At 33.6% G+C, this 20825-nt stretch overlaps 1 non-coding gene across 1 annotated transcript; it reads right to left on the reverse strand.

Annotated features, from left to right (window-relative positions):
* Positions 1–19356: 19356 nt before the first annotated feature.
* Positions 19357–19521, reverse strand: LOC148479213 (U1 spliceosomal RNA). Its single transcript, XR_015871987.1, has one exon. It is a non-coding gene; the product is annotated as a U1 spliceosomal RNA (small nuclear RNA).
* Between the last annotated feature and the right edge of the window lie 1304 nt (positions 19522–20825).

Genomic DNA, 20825 nt, shown 5'->3' on the forward strand with positions numbered 1-20825 from the left:
GGGAGATAGAGAAATGTGTAGACGGAGAAATGTTCAGATATGGAGAGAGAAATGTTTAGATAGAGAAATGTGTAGAGAGAGAAATGTTTAGATAGGGAGATAGAAAAATTTGTAGACAGAGAAATGTTTAGATAGAGAAATGTTTAGATAGGGAGATAGATAAATGTATAGAGAAATGTTTAGATAGAGAGACAGAAATGTTTAGATAGGGAAATAGAAAAATGTTTAGGTAGGGCGATAGAGAAATGTAAAGATGAAGGGATAGAGAACTGTATAGAAAGAGAAAAACTGTAAAGATGACAAGATAAAGAATGCATAGAAAGATAGAGATAACATCAAAGCTAAAGACATAATGTATAGAAAGAGAAAGGTGTACAGATGAAGAGATAGAGAGCTGCATAGAAAGAGAAAAACTGTAAAGATGGCAAGATAGAGAATGCATAGAAGACAGAGATAAAAACAAAGCTAAAGACATAATGTATAGAAAGAGAAAGGTGTACAGATGAAGAGATAGAGAACTGCATAGAAAGAGAAAAACTGTAAAGATGACAAGATAGAGAATGCACAGAAAGACAGAGATAAAATCAAAGCTAAAGACATAATGTTTAGAAAGAGAAAGGTGTACAGATGAAAAGATAGAGAAATGTATAGACAGAGAGAGATAAATGTACACAAAGACAAATTTAACAGTACAGAAAGAAATGTAAAGAGAAAAGTATATGAAAAGAGAGAAAAGTAAAAATGAAGAGATAAAGAATTGTAAAGACTCAGATATGTATATAAAGAGAAACGTAAACATGAAGAGATAGAAAGATGCATAGAAAGAGAGAAATGTGAAGAACTGTAAACACAGAGAAATGTCAAGAAAGAGAGATAAATGTAAAGATGAAGAGACCGAGAAAAGTAAAGACTGAAACATGTATATAAATAGGAAGAGACATGTAAAGATAAAGAGATAGAGAAATGCACAGAAAGAGAGATAAATGCATAAAAAGAGAATGAGAGAAATGTAAAGATCAAGATATAGAGAAATGTATAGTAAAACAGAGAGAGAGAACTGGAAAGATTGAGAAATATCTAGATAGGGAGATAGAGAAATGTGTAGGTAGGGAGCTACAGAAATGTTGAGATAGGAAGATAGAGAAATGTGGAGATAGAGAAATGTTTGGAGAGGGAGATAGAGAAATGTGTAGATAGAGAAATGTGTAGATAGAGAAATGTTTAGATAGGGAGATAGAGAAATGTATAGATAGAGAAATGTGTAGATAGGGAGAGAGAAATGTTTAGATAGGGAGATAGAGAAATGTGTAGATAGAGAAATATTTAGATAGAGAAATGTTTAGATAGGGAGAGAGAATTGTTTAGATAGGGAGATAGAGAAATGTGTAGATAGAGAAATGATTAGACAGAGAAATGTTTAGAAAGGGAGATAGAGAAATGTTTAGATAGGGAGACAGAAATGTTTAGATAGGGAGATAGAAAAATGTTTATATAGGAATATAGAGAAATGTGTAAATAGAGAAATGTTTAGATAGGGAGATGGAGAAATGTGTAGATAGAGAAATGTTTAGATAGAGAAATATTTAGAAAAGGAGATAGAGAAATGTATAGATAGAGAAATTTTTAGATAGGGAGACAGAAATGTTTAGATAGGGAGATAGAAAAATGTTTACATAGGAAGATAGAGAAATGTGTAGATCGAGAAATGTTTAGATAGGGAGATAGAGAAATGTAAAGATGAAGCGATAGAGAACTGCATAGAAAGAGAAAAACTGTAAAGATGAGAAGATAGAGAATGCACAGAAAGACAGAGATAAAATCAAAGCTAAAGACATAATGTATAGAAAGAGAAAGGTATACAGATGAAGAGATAGAGAAATGTGTAGAAAGAGAATAACTGTAAAGATGACAAGATAGAGAATGCACAGAAAGACAGAGATAAAATCAAAGCTAAAGACATAATGTATAGAAAGAGAAAGGTATACAGATGAAGAGATAGAGAAATGTATAGAAAGAGAGAGATAAATGTATACAAAGACAAATGTAACAGTACAGAAAGAAATGTAAAGAGAAAAGTATATAAAGAGAGAGAAAAGTAAAAATGTAGAGATAAAGAATTGTAAAGACTCAGAAATGTATATAAAGAGAAAGAGAAACTTAAATATTAAGAGATAGAAAGATGCATAGAAAGAAAGAGAGAAATGTGAAGAACTGTAAATATAGAGAAATGTCAAGAAAGAGAGAGAAATGTAAAGATGAAGAACCAGAGAAAAACATGTAAGAGAAAAATGTACTGATGAAGAGATAGAAAAATGTAACAATAGAGAAATGTATATAAAGAGAGAAATGTAAACATGAAGCAATAAAGACATGTATAGAATGAGACATAGAACTGCAAAGAGATAGAAAAATGTATATACATAGAGAAGGAACTTGAAAGATAAACAAATGCATAAAAAGAGATAGAGAAATGTAAAGATAAAGATATAGAGAAATGTATAGGAGAAATGTAAAGATGAAGATATAGAGAAATGTTAAGACTGAAATATGTATATAAAGAGGAAGAGAAATGTAAAGATGAAGAGATCGAGAAATACACAGAAAGAGATAGAAATGTATAGCTAAAAAGACATAGAAATGTAAAGATGAAGAGATACAGAAATGTTAAGACTGAAATGTATATAAAGAGGAAGAGATCTGTAAAGATAAAGATAGAGAAATGCACAGAAAGAGATAGAAATGTAAAGATAAAAAGACATAGAAATGTAAAGATGAAGAGATACAGAAATGTTAAGACTGAAACATGTATATAAAGAGGAAGAGAAATGTAAAGATGAAGAGATCGAGAAATACACAGAAAGAGATAGAAATTTAAAGATAAAAAGACAGAAATGTAAAGATGAAGAGATACAGAAATGTAAAGACTGAAATGTATATAAAGAGGAAGAGATCTGTAAAGATAAAGATAGAGAAATGCACAGAAAGAGAGATAAATGTAAAGACAAAGTGATAGAGAAATGTTTAATAAGAGAATGAGAGAAATGTAAAGATGAAGATATAGAGAAATGTTTAGTAAGAGAAATGTTTAGATAGGGAGAGAGAAACTATTTAGATCGGAAGATAGCGAAATGTGTAGATCGAGAAATGTTTAGATAGAGAAATGTTTGGATAGGGATATATAGAGAAATGTATAGATAGAGAAATGTTTCGATAGGGAGTTGAAGAAATGTGTAGATAGAGAAATGTTTAGGTAGTGAGAGAGAAATGTTTAGATAGGGAGATAGAGAAATGTATAGATAGAGAAATGTGTAGATAGGGAGAGAGAAATGTTTAGATAGGGAGATAGAGAAATGTGTAAAAAAAGAAATGTTTAGATAGGGAGATAGAGAAATGTGTAGATAGAGAAATGTTTAGATAGGGAGATAGAAAAATGTATAGATAGAGAAATGTTTAGATAGGGAGAGAGAAATGTTTAGATAGGGAGATAGAGAAATGTGTAGATAGAGAAATGTTTAGATAGGGAGATAGAGAAATGTTTAGATAGAGAAATGTTTAGATAGGGAGAGAGAAATGTTTAGATAGGGAGATAGAGAAATGTATAGAAAGAGAAATGTTTAGATAGGGAGAGAGAAACATTTAGATCGGAAGATAGCGAAATGTGTAGATAGAGAAATGTTTAGATAGGGAGATATAGAGAAATGTGTAGATAGAGAAATGTTTAGATAGGGAGAGAGAAATGTTTAGATAGGGAGATAGAGAAATGTATAGATAGAGAAATGTTTAGATAGGGAGAGAGAGATGTTTAGATAGGGAGAGAGAAATGTTTAGATAGGGAGATAGAGAAATGTGTAGATAGAGAAATGTTTAGATAGGGAGAGAGAAATGTTTAGAAAGGGAGATAGAGAAATGTATAGATAGAGAAATGTTTAGATAGGGAGAGAGAGATGTTTAGATAGGGAGAGAGAAATGTTTAGATAGGGAGATAGAGAAATGTGTAGATAGAGAAATGTTTAGATAGGGAGAGAGAAATGTTTAGAAAGGGAGATATAGAAATGTATAGATAGAGAAATGTTTAGATAGGGAGATAGAGAAAAGTTTAGATAGGGAGATAGAGAAATGTGTAGACGGAGAAATGTTCAGATATGGAGAGAGAAATGTTTAGATAGAGAAATGTGTAGAGAGAGAAAAGTTTAGATAGGGAGATAGAAAAATTTGTAGACAGAGAAATGTTTAGATAGAGAAATGTTTAGATAGGGAGATAGATAAATGTATAGAGAAATGTTTAGATAGAGAGACAGAAATGTTTAGATAGGGAAATAGAAAAATGTTTAGGTAGGGCGATAGAGAAATGTAAAGATGAAGGGATAGAGAACTGTATAGAAAGAGAAAAACTGTAAAGATGACAAGATAAAGAATGCATAGAAAGATAGAGATAACATCAAAGCTAAAGACATAATGTATAGAAAGAGAAAGGTGTACAGATGAAGAGATAGAGAGCTGCATAGAAAGAGAAAAACTGTAAAGATGGCAAGATAGAGAATGCATAGAAGACAGAGATAAAAACAAAGCTAAAGACATAATGTATAGAAAGAGAAAGGTGTACAGATGAAGAGATAGAGAACTGCATAGAAAGAGAAAAACTGTAAAGATGACAAGATAGAGAATGCACAGAAAGACAGAGATAAAATCAAAGCTAAAGACATAATGTTTAGAAAGAGAAAGGTGTACAGATGAAAAGATAGAGAAATGTATAGACAGAGAGAGATAAATGTACACAAAGACAAATTTAACAGTACAGAAAGAAATGTAAAGAGAAAAGTATATGAAAAGAGAGAAAAGTAAAAATGAAGAGATAAAGAATTGTAAAGACTCAGATATGTGTATAAAGAGAAACGTAAACATGAAGAGATAGAAAGATGCATAGAAAGAGAGAAATGTGAAGAACTGTAAACACAGAGAAATGTCAAGAAAGAGAGAGAAATGTAAAGATGAAGAGACCGAGAAAAGTAAAGACTGAAACATGTATATAAATAGGAAGAGACATGTAAAGATAAAGAGATAGAGAAATGCACAGAAAGAGAGATAAATGCATAAAAAGAGAATGAGAGAAATGTAAAGATCAAGATATAGAGAAATGTATAGTAAAACAGAGAGAGACAACTGGAAAGATTGAGAAATATCTAGATAGGGAGATAGAGAAATGTGTAGGTAGGGAGCTACAGAAATGTTGAGATAGGAAGATAGAGAAATGTGGAGATAGAGAAATGTTTGGAGAGGGAGATAGAGAAATGTGTAGATAGAGAAATGTGTAGATAGAGAAATGTTTAGATAGGGAGAGAGAAATGTTTAGATAGGGAGATAGAGAAATGTATAGATAGAGAAATGTGTAGATAGGGAGAGAGAAATGTTTAGATAGGGAGATAGAGAAATGTGTAGATAGAGAAATATTTAGATAGAGAAATGTTTAGATAGGGAGAGAGAAATGTTTAGATAGGGAGATAGAGAAATGTGTAGATAGAGAAATGATTAGACAGAGAAATGTTTAGAAAGGGAGATAGAGAAATGTTTAGATAGGGAGACAGAAATGTTTAGATAGGGAGATAGAAAAATGTTTATATAGGAATATAGAGAAATGTGTAAATAGAGAAATGTTTAGATAGGGAGATGGAGAAATGTGTAGATAGAGAAATGTTTAGATAGAGAAATATTTAGAAAAGGAGATAGAGAAATGTATAGATAGAGAAATTTTTAGATAGGGAGACAGAAATGTTTAGATAGGGAGATAGAAAAATGTTTAGATAGGAAGATAGAGAAATGTGTAGATAGAGAAATGTTTAGATAGGGAGATAGAGAAATGTAAAGATGAAGCGATAGAGAACTGCATAGAAAGAGAAAAACTGTAAAGATGACAAGATAGAGAATGCACAGAAAGACAGAGATAAAATCAAAGCTAAAGACATAATGTATAGAAAGAGAAAGGTATACAGATGAAGAGATAGAGAAATGTGTAGAAAGAGAATAACTGTAAAGATGACAAGATAGAGAATGCACAGAAAGACAGAGATAAAATCAAAGCTAAAGACATAATGTATAGAAAGAGAAAGGTATACAGATGAAGAGATAGAGAAATGTATAGAAAGAGAGAGATAAATGTATACAAAGACAAATGTAACAGTACAGAAAGAAATGTAAAGAGAAAAGTATATAAAGAGAGAGAAAAGTAAAAATGTAGAGATAAAGAATTGTAAAGACTCAGAAATGTATATAAAGAGAAAGAGAAACTTAAATATTAAGAGATAGAAAGATGCATAGAAAGAAAGAGAGAAATGTGAAGAACTGTAAATATAGAGAAATGTCAAGAAAGAGAGAGAAATGTAAAGATGAAGAACCAGAGAAAAACATGTAAGAGAAAAATGTACTGATGAAGAGATAGAAAAATGTAACAATAGAGAAATGTATATAAAGAGAGAAATGTAAACATGAAGCAATAAAGACATGTATAGAATGAGACATAGAACTGCAAAGAGATAGAAAAATGTATATACATAGAGAAGGAACTTGAAAGATAAACAAATGCATAAAAAGAGATAGAGAAATGTAAAGATAAAGATATAGAGAAATGTATAGGAGAAATGTAAAGATGAAGATATAGAGAAATGTTAAGACTGAAATATGTATATAAAGAGGAAGAGAAATGTAAAGATGAAGAGATCGAGAAATACACAGAAAGAGATAGAAATGTATAGCTAAAAAGACATAGAAATGTAAAGATGAAGAGGTACAGAAATGTTAAGACTGAAATGTATATAAAGAGGAAGAGATCTGTAAAGATAAAGATAGAGAAATGCACAGAAAGAGATAGAAATGTAAAGATAAAAAGACATAGAAATGTAAAGATGAAGAGATACAGAAATGTTAAGACTGAAACATGTATATAAAGAGGAAGAGAAATGTAAAGATGAAGAGATCGAGAAATACACAGAAAGAGATAGAAATTTAAAGATAAAAAGACAGAAATGTAAAGATGAAGAGATACAGAAATGTAAAGACTGAAATGTATATAAAGAGGAAGAGATCTGTAAAGATAATGATAGAGAAATGCACAGAAAGAGAGATAAATGTAAAGACAAAGTGATAGAGAAATGTTTAATAAGAGAATGAGAGAAATGTAAAGATGAAGATATAGAGAAATGTATAGTAAAAGAGAGACAACTGGAAAGATTGAGAAATATTTAGATAGGGAGCTAGAGAAATGTGTAGGTAGGGAGCTACAGAAATGTTGAGATAAGAAGATAGAGAAATGTAAAGATGAAGCGATAGAGAACTGCATAGAAAGAGAAAAACTGTAAAGATGACAAGATAGAGAATGCACAGAAAGACAGAGATAAAATCAAAGCTAAAGACATAATGTATAGAAAGAGAAAGGTATACAGATGAAGAGATAGAGAAATGTATAGAAAGAGAATAACTGTAAAGATGACAAGATAGAGAATGCACAGAAAGACAGAGATAAAATCAAAGCTAAAGACATAATGTATAGAAAGAGAAAGGTATACAGATGAAGAGATAGAGAAATGTATAGAAAGAGAGAGATAAATGTACACAAAGACAAATGTAACAGTACAGAAAGAAATGTAAAGAGAAAAGTATATAAAGAGAGAGAAAAGTAAAAATGTAGAGATAAAGAATTGTAAAGACTCAGAAATGTATATAAAGAGAAAGAGAAACTTAAATATTAAGAGATAGAAAGATGCATAGAAAGAAAGAGAGAAATGTGAAGAACTGTAAATATAGAGAAATGTCAAGAAAGAGAGAGAAATGTAAAGATGAAGAACCAGAGAAAAACATGTAAGAGAAAAATGTACTGATGAAGAGATAGAAAAATGTAACAATAGAGAAATGTATATAAAGAGAGAAATGTAAACATGAAGCAATAAAGACATGTATAGAATGAGACATAGAACTGCAAAGAGATAGAAAAATGTATATACATAGAGAAGGAACTTGAAAGATAAACAAATGCATAAAAAGAGATAGAGAAATGTAAAGATAAAGATATAGAGAAATGTATAGGAGAAATGTAAAGATGAAGATATAGAGAAATGTTAAGACTGAAATATGTATATAAAGAGGAAGAGAAATGTAAAGATGAAGAGATCGAGAAATACACAGAAAGAGATAGAAATGTATAGATAAAAAGACATAGAAAAGTAAAGATGAAGAGATACAGAAATGTTAAGACTGAAATGTATATAAAGAGGAAGAGATCTGTAAAGATAAAGATAGAGAAATGCACAGAAAGAGATAGAAATGTAAAGATAAAAAGACATAGAAATGTAAAGATGAAGAGATACAGAAATGTTAAGACTGAAACATGTATATAAAGAGGAAGAGAAATGTAAAGATGAAGAGATCGAGAAATACACAGAAAGAGATAGAAATTTAAAGATAAAAAGACAGAAATGTAAAGATGAAGAGATACAGAAATGTAAAGACTGAAATGTATATAAAGAGGAAGAGATCTGTAAAGATAAAGATAGAGAAATGCACAGAAAGAGAGATAAATGTAAAGACAAAGTGATAGAGAAATGTTTAATAAGAGAATGAGAGAAATGTAAAGATGAAGATATAGAGAAATGTATAGTAAGAGAAATGTTTAGATAGGGAGAGAGAAACTATTTAGATCGGAAGATAGCGAAATGTGTAGATAGAGAAATGTTTAGATAGAGAAATGTTTGGATAGGGATATATAGAGAAATGTATAGATAGAGAAATGTTTCGATAGGGAGTTGAAGAAATGTGTAGATAGAGAAATGTTTAGGTAGTGAGAGAGAAATGTTTAGATAGGGAGATAGAGAAATGTATAGATAGAGAAATGTGTAGATAGGGAGAGAGAAATGTTTAGATAGGGAGATAGAGAAATGTGTAAAAAAAGAAATGTTTAGATAGGGAGATAGAGAAATGTGTAGATAGAGAAATGTTTAGATAGGGAGATAGAAAAATGTATAGATAGAGAAATGTTTAGATAGGGAGAGAGAAATGTTTAGATAGGGAGAGAGAAATGTTAAGATAGGGAGATAGAGAAATGTGTAGATAGAGAAATGTTTAGATAGGGAGATAGAGAAATGTTTAGATAGAGAAATGTTTAGATAGGGAGAGAGAAATGTTTAGATAGGGAGATAGAGAAATGTATAGAAAGAGAAATGTTTAGATAGGGGGAGAGAAACATTTCGATCGGAAGATAGAGAAATGTGTAGATAGAGAAATGTTTAGATAGGGAGATATAGAGAAATGTGTAGATAGAGAAATGTTTAGATAGGGAGAGAGAAATGTTTAGATAGGGAGATAGAGAAATGTATAGATAGAGAAATGTTTAGATAGGGAGATAGAGATGTTTAGATAGGGAGAGAGAAATGTTTAGATAGGGAGATAGAGAAATGTGTAGATAGAGAAATGTTTAGATAGGGAGAGAGAAATGTTTAGAAAGGGAGATAGAGAAATGTATAGATAGAGAAATGTTTAGATAGGGAGAGAGAGATGTTTAGATAGGGAGAGAGAAATGTTTAGATAGGGAGATAGAGAAATGTGTAGATAGAGAAATGTTTAGATAGGGAGAGAGAAATGTTTAGAAAGGGAGATAGAGAAATGTATAGATAGAGAAATGTTTAGATAGGGAGATAGAGAAAAGTTTAGATAGGGAGATAGAGAAATGTGTAGACGGAGAAATGTTCAGATATGGAGAGAGAAATGTTTAGATAGAGAAATGTGTAGAGAGAGAAATGTTTAGATAGGGAGATAGAAAAATTTGTAGACAGAGAAATGTTTAGATAGAGAAATGTTTAGATAGGGAGATAGATAAATGTATAGAGAAATGTTTAGATAGAGAGACAGAAATGTTTAGATAGGGAAATAGAAAAATGTTTAGGTAGGGCGATAGAGAAATGTAAAGATGAAGGGATAGAGAACTGTATAGAAAGAGAAAAACTGTAAAGATGACAAGATAAAGAATGCATAGAAAGATAGAGATAACATCAAAGCTAAAGACATAATGTATAGAAAGAGAAAGGTGTACAGATGAAGAGATAGAGAGCTGCATAGAAAGAGAAAAACTGTAAAGATGGCAAGATAGAGAATGCATAGAAGACAGAGATAAAAACAAAGCTAAAGACATAATGTATAGAAAGAGAAAGGTGTACAGATGAAGAGATAGAGAACTGCATAGAAAGAGAAAAACTGTAAAGATGACAAGATAGAGAATGCACAGAAAGACAGAGATAAAATCAAAGCTAAAGACATAATGTTTAGAAAGAGAAAGGTGTACAGATGAAAAGATAGAGAAATGTATAGACAGAGAGAGATAAATGTACACAAAGACAAATTTAACAGTACAGAAAGAAATGTAAAGAGAAAAGTATATGAAAAGAGAGAAAAGTAAAAATGAAGAGATAAAGAATTGTAAAGACTCAGATATGTATATAAAGAGAAACGTAAACATGAAGAGATAGAAAGATGCATAGAAAGAGAGAAATGTGAAGAACTGTAAACACAGAGAAATGTCAAGAAAGAGAGATAAATGTAAAGATGAAGAGACCGAGAAAAGTAAAGACTGAAACATGTATATAAATAGGAAGAGACATGTAAAGATAAAGAGATAGAGAAATGCACAGAAAGAGAGATAAATGCATAAAAAGAGAATGAGAGAAATGTAAAGATCAAGATATAGAGAAATGTATAGTAAAACAGAGAGAGAGAACTGGAAAGATTGAGAAATATCTAGATAGGGAGATAGAGAAATGTGTAGGTAGGGAGCTACAGAAATGTTGAGATAGGAAGATAGAGAAATGTGGAGATAGAGAAATGTTTGGAGAGGGAGATAGAGAAATGTGTAGATAGAGAAATGTGTAGATAGAGAAATGTTTAGATAGGGAGATAGAGAAATGTATAGATAGAGAAATGTGTAGATAGGGAGAGAGAAATGTTTAGATAGGGAGATAGAGAAATATTTAGATAGAGAAATGTTTAGATAGGGAGAGAGAAATGTTTAGATAGGGAGATAGAGAAATGTGTAGATAGAGAAATGATTAGACAGAGAAATGTTTAGAAAGGGAGATAGAGAAATGTTTAGATAGGGAGACAGAAATGTTTAGATAGGGAGATAGAAAAATGTTTATATAGGAATATAGAGAAATGTGTAAATAGAGAAATGTTTAGATAGGGAGATGGAGAAATGTGTAGATAGAGAAATGTTTAGATAGAGAAATATTTAGAAAAGGAGATAGAGAAATGTATAGATAGAGAAATTTTTAGATAGGGAGACAGAAATGTTTAGATAGGGAGATAGAAAAATGTTTACATAGGAAGATAGAGAAATGTGTAGATAGAGAAATGTTTAGATAGGGAGATAGAGAAATGTAAAGATGAAGCGATAGAGAACTGCATAGAAAGAGAAAAACTGTAAAGATGAGAAGATAGAGAATGCACAGAAAGACAGAGATAAAATCAAAGCTAAAGACATAATGTATAGAAAGAGAAAGGTATACAGATGAAGAGATAGAGAAATGTATAGAAAGAGAATAACTGTAAAGATGACAAGATAGAGAATGCACAGAAAGACAGAGATAAAATCAAAGCTAAAGACATAATGTATAGAAAGAGAAAGGTATACAGATGAAGAGATAGAGAAATGTATAGAAAGAGAGAGATAAATGTACACAAAGACAAATGTAACAGTACAGAAAGAAATGTAAAGAGAAAAGTATATAAAGAGAGAGAAAAGTAAAAATGTAGAGATAAAGAATTGTAAAGACTCAGAAATGTATATAAAGAGAAACTTAAATATTAAGAGATAGAAAGATGCATAGAAAGAAAGAGAGAAATGTGAAGAACTGTAAATATAGAGAAATGTCAAGAAAGAGAGAGAAATGTAAAGATGAAGAACCAGAGAAAAACATGTAAGAGAAAAATGTACTGATGAAGAGATAGAAAAATGTAACAATAGAGAAATGTATATAAAGAGAGAAATGTAAACATGAAGCAATAAATACATGTATAGAATGAGACATAGAACTGCAAAGAGATAGAAAAATGTATATACATAGAGAAGGAACTTGAAAGATAAACAAATGCATAAAAAGAGATAGAGAAATGTAAAGATAAAGATATAGAGAAATGTATAGGAGAAATGTAAAGATGAAGATATAGAGAAATGTTAAGACTGAAATATGTATATAAAGAGGAAGAGAAATGTAAAGATGAAGAGATCGAGAAATACACAGAAAGAGATAGAAATGTATAGATAAAAAGACATAGAAATGTAAAGATGAAGAGATACAGAAATGTTAAGACTGAAATGTATATAAAGAGGAAGAGATCTGTAAAGATAAAGATAGAGAAATGCACAGAAAGAGATAGAAATGTAAAGATAAAAAGACATAGAAATGTAAAGATGAAGAGATACAGAAATGTTAAGACTGAAACATGTATATAAAGAGGAAGAGAAATGTAAAGATGAAGAGATCGAGAAATACACAGAAAGAGATAGAAATTTAAAGATAAAAAGACAGAAATGTAAAGATGAAGAGATACAGAAATGTAAAGACTGAAATGTATATAAAGAGGAAGAGATCTGCAAAGATAATGATAGAGAAATGCACAGAAAGAGAGATAAATGTAAAGACAAAGTGATAGAGAAATGTTTAATAAGAGAATGAGAGAAATGTAAAGATGAAGATATAGAGAAATGTATAGTAAAAGAGAGACAACTGGAAAGATTGAGAAATATTTAGATAGGGAGCTAGAGAAATGTGTAGGTAGGGAGCTACAGAAATGTTGAGATAAGAAGATAGAGAAATGTAAAGATGAAGCGATAGAGAACTGCATAGAAAGAGAAAAACTGTAAAGATGACAAGATAGAGAATGCACAGAAAGACAGAGATAAAATCAAAGCTAAAGACATAATGTATAGAAAGAGAAAGGTATACAGATGAAGAGATAGAGAAATGTATAGAAAGAGAATAACTGTAAAGATGACAAGATAGAGAATGCACAGAAAGACAGAGATAAAATCAAAGCTAAAGACATAATGTATAGAAAGAGAAAGGTATACAGATGAAGAGATAGAGAAATGTATAGAAAGAGAGAGATAAATGTACACAAAGACAAATGTAACAGTACAGAAAGAAATGTAAAGAGAAAAGTATATAAAGAGAGAGAAAAGTAAAAATGTAGAGATAAAGAATTGTAAAGACTCAGAAATGTATATAAAGAGAAACTTAAATATTAAGAGATAGAAAGATGCATAGAAAGAAAGAGAGAAATGTGAAGAACTGTAAATATAGAGAAATGTCAAGAAAGAGAGAGAAATGTAAAGATGAAGAACCAGAGAAAAACATGTAAGAGAAAAATGTACTGATGAAGAGATAGAAAAATGTAACAATAGAGAAATGTATATAAAGAGAGAAATGTAAACATGAAGCAATAAATACATGTATAGAATGAGACATAGAACTGCAAAGAGATAGAAAAATGTATATACATAGAGAAGGAACTTGAAAGATAAACAAATGCATAAAAAGAGATAGAGAAATGTAAAGATAAAGATATAGAGAAATGTATAGGAGAAATGTAAAGATGAAGATATAGAGAAATGTTAAGACTGAAATATGTATATAAAGAGGAAGAGAAATGTAAAGATGAAGAGATCGAGAAATACACAGAAAGAGATAGAAATGTATAGATAAAAAGACATAGAAATGTAAAGATGAAGAGATACAGAAATGTTAAGACTGAAATGTATATAAAGAGGAAGAGATCTGTAAAGATAAAGATAGAGAAATGCACAGAAAGAGATAGAAATGTAAAGATAAAAAGACATAGAAATGTAAAGATGAAGAGATACAGAAATGTTAAGACTGAAACATGTATATAAAGAGGAAGAGAAATGTAAAGATGAAGAGATCGAGAAATACACAGAAAGAGATAGAAATTTAAAGATAAAAAGACAGAAATGTAAAGATGAAGAGATACAGAAATGTAAAGACTGAAATGTATATAAAGAGGAAGAGATCTGCAAAGATAATGATAGAGAAATGCACAGAAAGAGAGATAAATGTAAAGACAAAGTGATAGAGAAATGTTTAATAAGAGAATGAGAGAAATGTAAAGATGAAGATATAGAGAAATGTATAGTAAAAGAGAGACAACTGGAAAGATTGAGAAATATTTAGATAGGGAGCTAGAGAAATGTGTAGGTAGGGAGCTACAGAAATGTTGAGATAAGAAGATAGAGAAATGTAAAGATGAAGCGATAGAGAACTGCATAGAAAGAGAAAAACTGTAAAGATGACAAGATAGAGAATGCACAGAAAGACAGAGATAAAATCAAAGCTAAAGACATAATGTATAGAAAGAGAAAGGTATACAGATGAAGAGATAGAGAAATGTATAGAAAGAGAATAACTGTAAAGATGACAAGATAGAGAATGCACAGAAAGACAGAGATAAAATCAAAGCTAAAGACATAATGTATAGAAAGAGAAAGGTATACAGATGAAGAGATAGAGAAATGTATAGAAAGAGAGAGATAAATGTACACAAAGACAAATGTAACAGTACAGAAAGAAATGTAAAGAGAAAAGTATATAAAGAGAGAGAAAAGTAAAAATGTAGAGATAAAGAATTGTAAAGACTCAGAAATGTATATAAAGAGAAAGAGAAACTTAAATATTAAGAGATAGAAAGATGCATAGAAAGAAAGAGAGAAATGTGAAGAACTGTAAATATAGAGAAATGTCAAGAAAGAGAGAGAAATGTAAAGATGAAGAACCAGAGAAAAACATGTAAGAGAAAAATGTACTGATGAAGAGATAGAAAAATGTAACAATAGAGAAATGTATATAAAGAGAGAAATGTAAACATGAAGCAATAAAGACATGTATAGAATGAGACATAGAACTGCAAAGAGATAGAAAAATGTATATACATAGAGAAGGAACTTGAAAGATAAACAAATGCATAAAAAGAGATAGAGAAATGTAAAGATGAAGATATAGAGAAATGTTAAGACTGAAATATGTATATAAAGAGGAAGAGAAATGTAAAGATGAAGAGATCGAGAAATACACAGAAAGAGATAGAAATGTATAGATAAAAAGACATAGAAATGTAAAGATGAAGAGATACAGAAATGTTAAGACTGAAATGTATATAAAGAGGAAGAGATCTGTAAAGATAAAGATAGAGAAATGCACAGAAAGAGATAGAAATGTAAAGATAAAAAGACATAGAAATGTAAAGATGAAGAGATACAGAAATGTTAAGACTGAAACATGTATATAAAGAGGAAGAGAAATGTAAAGATGAAGAGATCGAGAAATACACAGAAAGAGATAGAAATTTAAAGATAAAAAGACAGAAATGTAAAGATGAAGAGATACAGAAATGTAAAGACTGAAATGTATATAAAGAGGAAGAGATCTGTAAAGATAAAGATAGAGAAATGCACAGAAAGAGAGATAAATGTAAAGACAAAGTGATAGAGAAATGTTTAATAAGAGAATGAGAGAAATGTAAAGATGAAGATATAGAGAAATGTATAGTAAAAGAGAGACAACTGGAAAGATTGAGAAATATTTAGATAGGGAGCTAGAGAAATGTGTAGGTAGGGAGCTACAGAAATGTTGAGATAAGAAGATAGAGAAATGTGGAGATAGAGAAATGTTTAGATAGGGCGATAGAGAAATGTTTGCATAGGGAGATAGAGAAAAGTGTAGACAGAGAAAACAGGATTTTGGTACTTACCGATAAATCCCTTTCTCCGATTCCACAGGGGACACTGGAGTTCAAGACAGTGGGGTATAGACGGTGGTAGAGTAGAGCCTTGCACTTTAAATAATTCAGAAGTGTGACTGGCTCCTCCCCCTCTATGCCCCATCAGCCCCAGTTTAAGAACTGAGCCCGAGAGGAGACGGAGGACCATAGGAAAACGAGGAGAAGGAGGAGACCACAGAACGGAACAAGACCGAATGAGGGAGAACAGAGGAACAAACTGCAGGGAACACATGCAGTCACACAACCTTATAAGAAACCAAACAAAATGGCAAGTACGCAGCGCTGGGCGGGCGTCCAGTGTCCCCTGTGGAATCGGAGAAAGGGATTTATCGGTAAGTACCAAAATCCTGTTTTCTCCTTCATCCACTAGGGGACACTGGAGTTCAAGACAGTGGAGACGTCCCAAAGCCAACCTCCCGGGTGGGAAGAGCGGAGAACTTGCCGAACCCTTGGCAAAACCGAAAACCGGGATCACCAAGAACCGTAGGCCTAATGGAAAGGCAAGAGCTGAAGATCAAGTGTTGTAGAGCAGAGGAGACAATCAAGGCTCCTTGCTAAACAGCCATAGAAAATCCACACCTTACAGCGTAAATTGAATGGAATACTGCTAGCAAGAGAACAACCGCAGATGAAAACAGCTGAACACCGTAAGCTCAGCCGAAACAGACCAAGCACGAACAGAGTTGAACATGAGAAGCTGTATAATTTGGAGACAGCAGAATCCCAGCACTGCTGGACATAACTCATATAGTTATACATATAACAATACCAATCTACAGATACAGAGTTGATCCTGTCCACAGACTCCTAACAAGAGTATACAGGGAGCAAAAGACAAGACCGAACAGTCGCCCTGGACCATTCTTGAGGTCCAACTACTACAAGGTTGGCAACCAGAGTGAAACCATAGAAGTCTCCAATAAGGATAGAGATCCCAATGAGGCAGAGGCAGCTCTGAAAGAATCGAGACCACAATTCCTTTCAGAGCATCAGACAGCAGTACAATCAACTCAGAAACAGAGGGAAAAACAGCAACTGAAACCTTGCAGCTGTAAATCCCCATACCAGACCACTGGCAGAATGTCTGGCAGCCCATCAGTTGTCTGCCTATTGAGTGGTTACTACTGCCTGTGGCGGGTCTCGAATTAGTGTATGGGGCATCCCAGGTGGAGACCTTACAGCCCAAGCCACTGTGCCGACCTGAAAAGAAACCCACAGCAACAAACTCCAAACAACATCCAACATGATGGAAGTGCGTAGGCAGTATCAACTGCTGTCCTGAACATAGTATAAAAACAACCCAGTTACCCTAGCAGTTAAAGAGCACGGATGCAACAGTCACCCAGTGAGAGCTACCAATATAGGGAAGCAACCATACAGCAAGGCTACAGAACTAGGACAACCATAGAGGTACCCATCAGGTACCTGTCAGTGTGATGAAAATATTCACAGTACTGAACAGGAAAACCAACCAGGCCCCCTGCGTGGAACATAATGACTGTCACGCTTTAATATAAAGAAGTGCATAACCCCCAAGGCGCTACAGTCACAGTCCATTATAACCCCAACAGAAGAATAAAGTGACATTCTCAATGTTGGAACTATGCACGCCAGGAAAGCTCTAAAGTGTAGAGCCTACTGCTAAAAAGAGTGGATGGCTACTAAGTCTGCAGCTAGGATGCATAAGGGAGAATAACGGCTATGTCGTGTCAGGTTGCATGAAATCGGAGCATCTTCCGAGGCAATAGTGGGGTACCGCTTACCTGTGAGCAATCAGAAGCCCTCTAGAAACTATGTAGAATGTCACTGACCTTCTCCATCTCACAGCAACCCGTCACATCGGGAATAGAGAGTAGCTTCAGTGGGCTAAAAACCAATGCTCCATAGCACAGTCTTCAGTCTGGCGATGTTGCCGTAGGAGAGACTGTAGAAAACTAGCAAAATGTTAGTGGTAACAAGAAGGTCGTACTACAGGACTCTATACCTGAGCTTGTTCCATTAGGGATGTGTATCCTTATATAGATTATACATATACCCCAAGCACGGTCTGCTAGAGTAAGTATTAGTACATTAACACTTATAATGGTTAAGTGCGTATTAGTCAAGAGGCAGAATAGTGAAAGAATTAAATAAGACCCTGTACTGGTCAAGATACACATAGCAATATTACATATTTGATGATGGATCCCACCAGTGACCCTTGACAATCATAGTGTTCACAATGAGGGATTAAACTTGAACCGCAGGGCCCATGATTTACTGGATACCCACCAATCTAATCAAGCCAGGCCTGACCCTGCCTATTCGGCGGGTGGCCCTAGACCTTCAGGCACAGGAGCAGAAGTGTGGTCTGTTGTCATTTAACCAAGTAAGCCCTGAGGATGGAATAGAATCTGGATTTTTATGTACTGATAGGAATGTACCCAGGGGCCACTTTATAGCCTCATTTTATTGAGATATGCGACTAAACAATAATATGGAGTACAGGAACCTATACAGAGAAAGGTACCTGTACATAGACATAGAATGCAATAATTATCCCAAGTAAGAAGGGATATATCTGTAAAGAAAACCCCAGTTAGGGCTAAAAAAAAAAAAAACAGGTGTTTCCCAATTATTAGGAAGTAGTCATACGAGGAACATGAATATATTGGTATACATACACACGTACACTTAGACAAATAGTTGCATGAGAAGTCAACATAGTAAGTATACTTGTCAGACTCCTGCACCAGGAGATCATTATGCTCTATATAATATATAAATATATACATAGTAGGAACCACAAATAGCGGCACTCCGAGACTTAAATAGTGATCAAAAAGGTATATCTAAACTATGTTGAAACAAACAGGCCGACGTTTCGGGGGATACGTGCCCCTTTGTCAAAGCGAGTATATATACATACACCTATATACACATACATTGTAATAATAATAACTCCCCCGAAAAGGGGGCGCCGTAGATATAAACTGACAGGAACAAAACTGTAACCCCAGAAGGGTGTAAGTGCCTATCTTATATACATGTGTGGACTACCAGAAGGCTCCCAGACAAGTATATGGTCCATATTAGAAGCCATGCCTTAGGGAATTGTGACTATCACAATGTAAACTGCAGAACATGACTCTAGTCTATAGAGCCAATATAATATATTATAGCCTACAGCTTCTGGTAATCCCAGCTGGCTTCCCATCTGTGGAATTAGAGGTAACCTAATGATTGCGGAAGCATAGGCATACCCACACATATAACAAATACATTCATACATAGTAGGTGTAAATAGAAGTTGTTGTACCAACCCACCGCAGCAGGAGAGTCCAGCCTCCAATTGCAGTATCTTTCTTTTTAAAACATGCAAGGTATCAGATATAAAACTGATAAGAACAAATCCTACCCCTGCCTTTATGGCAAGGATAAGAAGCGATACATACATACATATATATATACATATATATATATATATACATACATACATACATACATACATGTACCCTCATACAAGGTCACAGGTAACGATAATTTATCCAGGAGAAAGCGTGAACGCAGTCCCCCACTTCCACAAATTATGCAGTCGAGATTTCCGCATTTTGAGAAATCATCGGGGGTCAGCACACCCAGAGTGCAATGGATGCGCCTCGCCCTGGGAGAATCACCTTTGTAATCATGGTATCTCCCCTGCCAGGTAAGTATGAACTGTGGCTTACCTCCACGCAGGGAGACTGCTGATGTGCCGTGTGTCCATCCTCTGTAGGCCTGATATTTTAGCAGCGCGCTGTCCCAGACTGGTATAGATCCTGGGAGCCTTCTGCCCTTGTCTTATCAGGTGAGCCATTTGAGCTCCAGTTGAACCCACCTTATCAAAGTGGGGATCAAAAGGACAACCTCAGATCAATGAAGTATACTGCATTATATTTAACGTATACAGGCATATTTGTCATGCGGAGGGCAAAGTGACATGGACACAGCCTCTGTATTAGGCTGCGGCATGTTCCTCCCTGAGCTAGTGTCAGGGGTCCAGACACTCACTCTATAATAGTGGCGGCGGGTCCCATGATATGTAGAGGTACTGCTTCAATAACATCTGACATTAGTGAGTACTGATTAATTTCCTAATCTGACAGACTCCAGCAGCCATCTTGAGATAGACAATTGTAAAATAGTCGCAACTATCTCTACACAGTGACATCACAATGACGTAGGGCAGCAGTTAGGATAGTTGTGGGGTCGACAGTTTTGAAGTGCTCTCCCCTACATAATATAAGTACATTACTGCTAGATAAAGTACTAACAAGTTCATTGCTGGAATCTGACCACCATATAGGAACTACAGAGATGAGCCAAGTTCTATATGGACCATTCCGCTGCGTGACTAAGTAAGCAGGAAGACTGCTACACTGCGTGCATAATTTGTAATCAGCTCAGTATGCCTCAGCATTGTACTATAATAGAGACCAAACTAGGTTCTATCTAGATTCTACAGCTATGCACAGGGGAGACTATACACATAGGTCCTCTTCATCTATATATTTATTAACAGTTCTTATATATCGCAGCGTATTCCGCCGCGCTTTATCATTGGAAACATCAATAGAACAAAACTGGTTTTAACAGACAGTATATATAAGCAGGAAAGCCCCATATATATACACATATATACTCATACATACACTTAACTCATGTAGGCATGTATACAAAGCTACCCATATTGCATTATGTCATAGGTAGACAAATGTGCTTGGAACTAACTCCAGCAGCGGTACAGTGAGTGCAGCGTCTTCAGGCACAAACTTCTACGCCTCTCCCTGCACTGCAAGCAGCTGCCTCTGCAAGTTACAGACTGCCTGTATTCTGTACAGTGACAGTCTCTGCATATGCCTGCGCTGTAGTGCGCGCCAACTGAGAGGCTAGAAAAAATATGCGGTGCCTGCTCCCCGGGAGCAGTAACGGCTGCCGGACCTAAGCCACGCCCCCTCCCTGCCGGGAGTAGAGCCCCG

This window comes from Taudactylus pleione, unplaced genomic scaffold (assembly GCF_031769625.1).
Source record: "Taudactylus pleione unplaced genomic scaffold, aTauple2 ptg000629l, whole genome shotgun sequence".
NCBI lineage: Eukaryota > Metazoa > Chordata > Amphibia > Anura > Myobatrachidae > Taudactylus > Taudactylus pleione.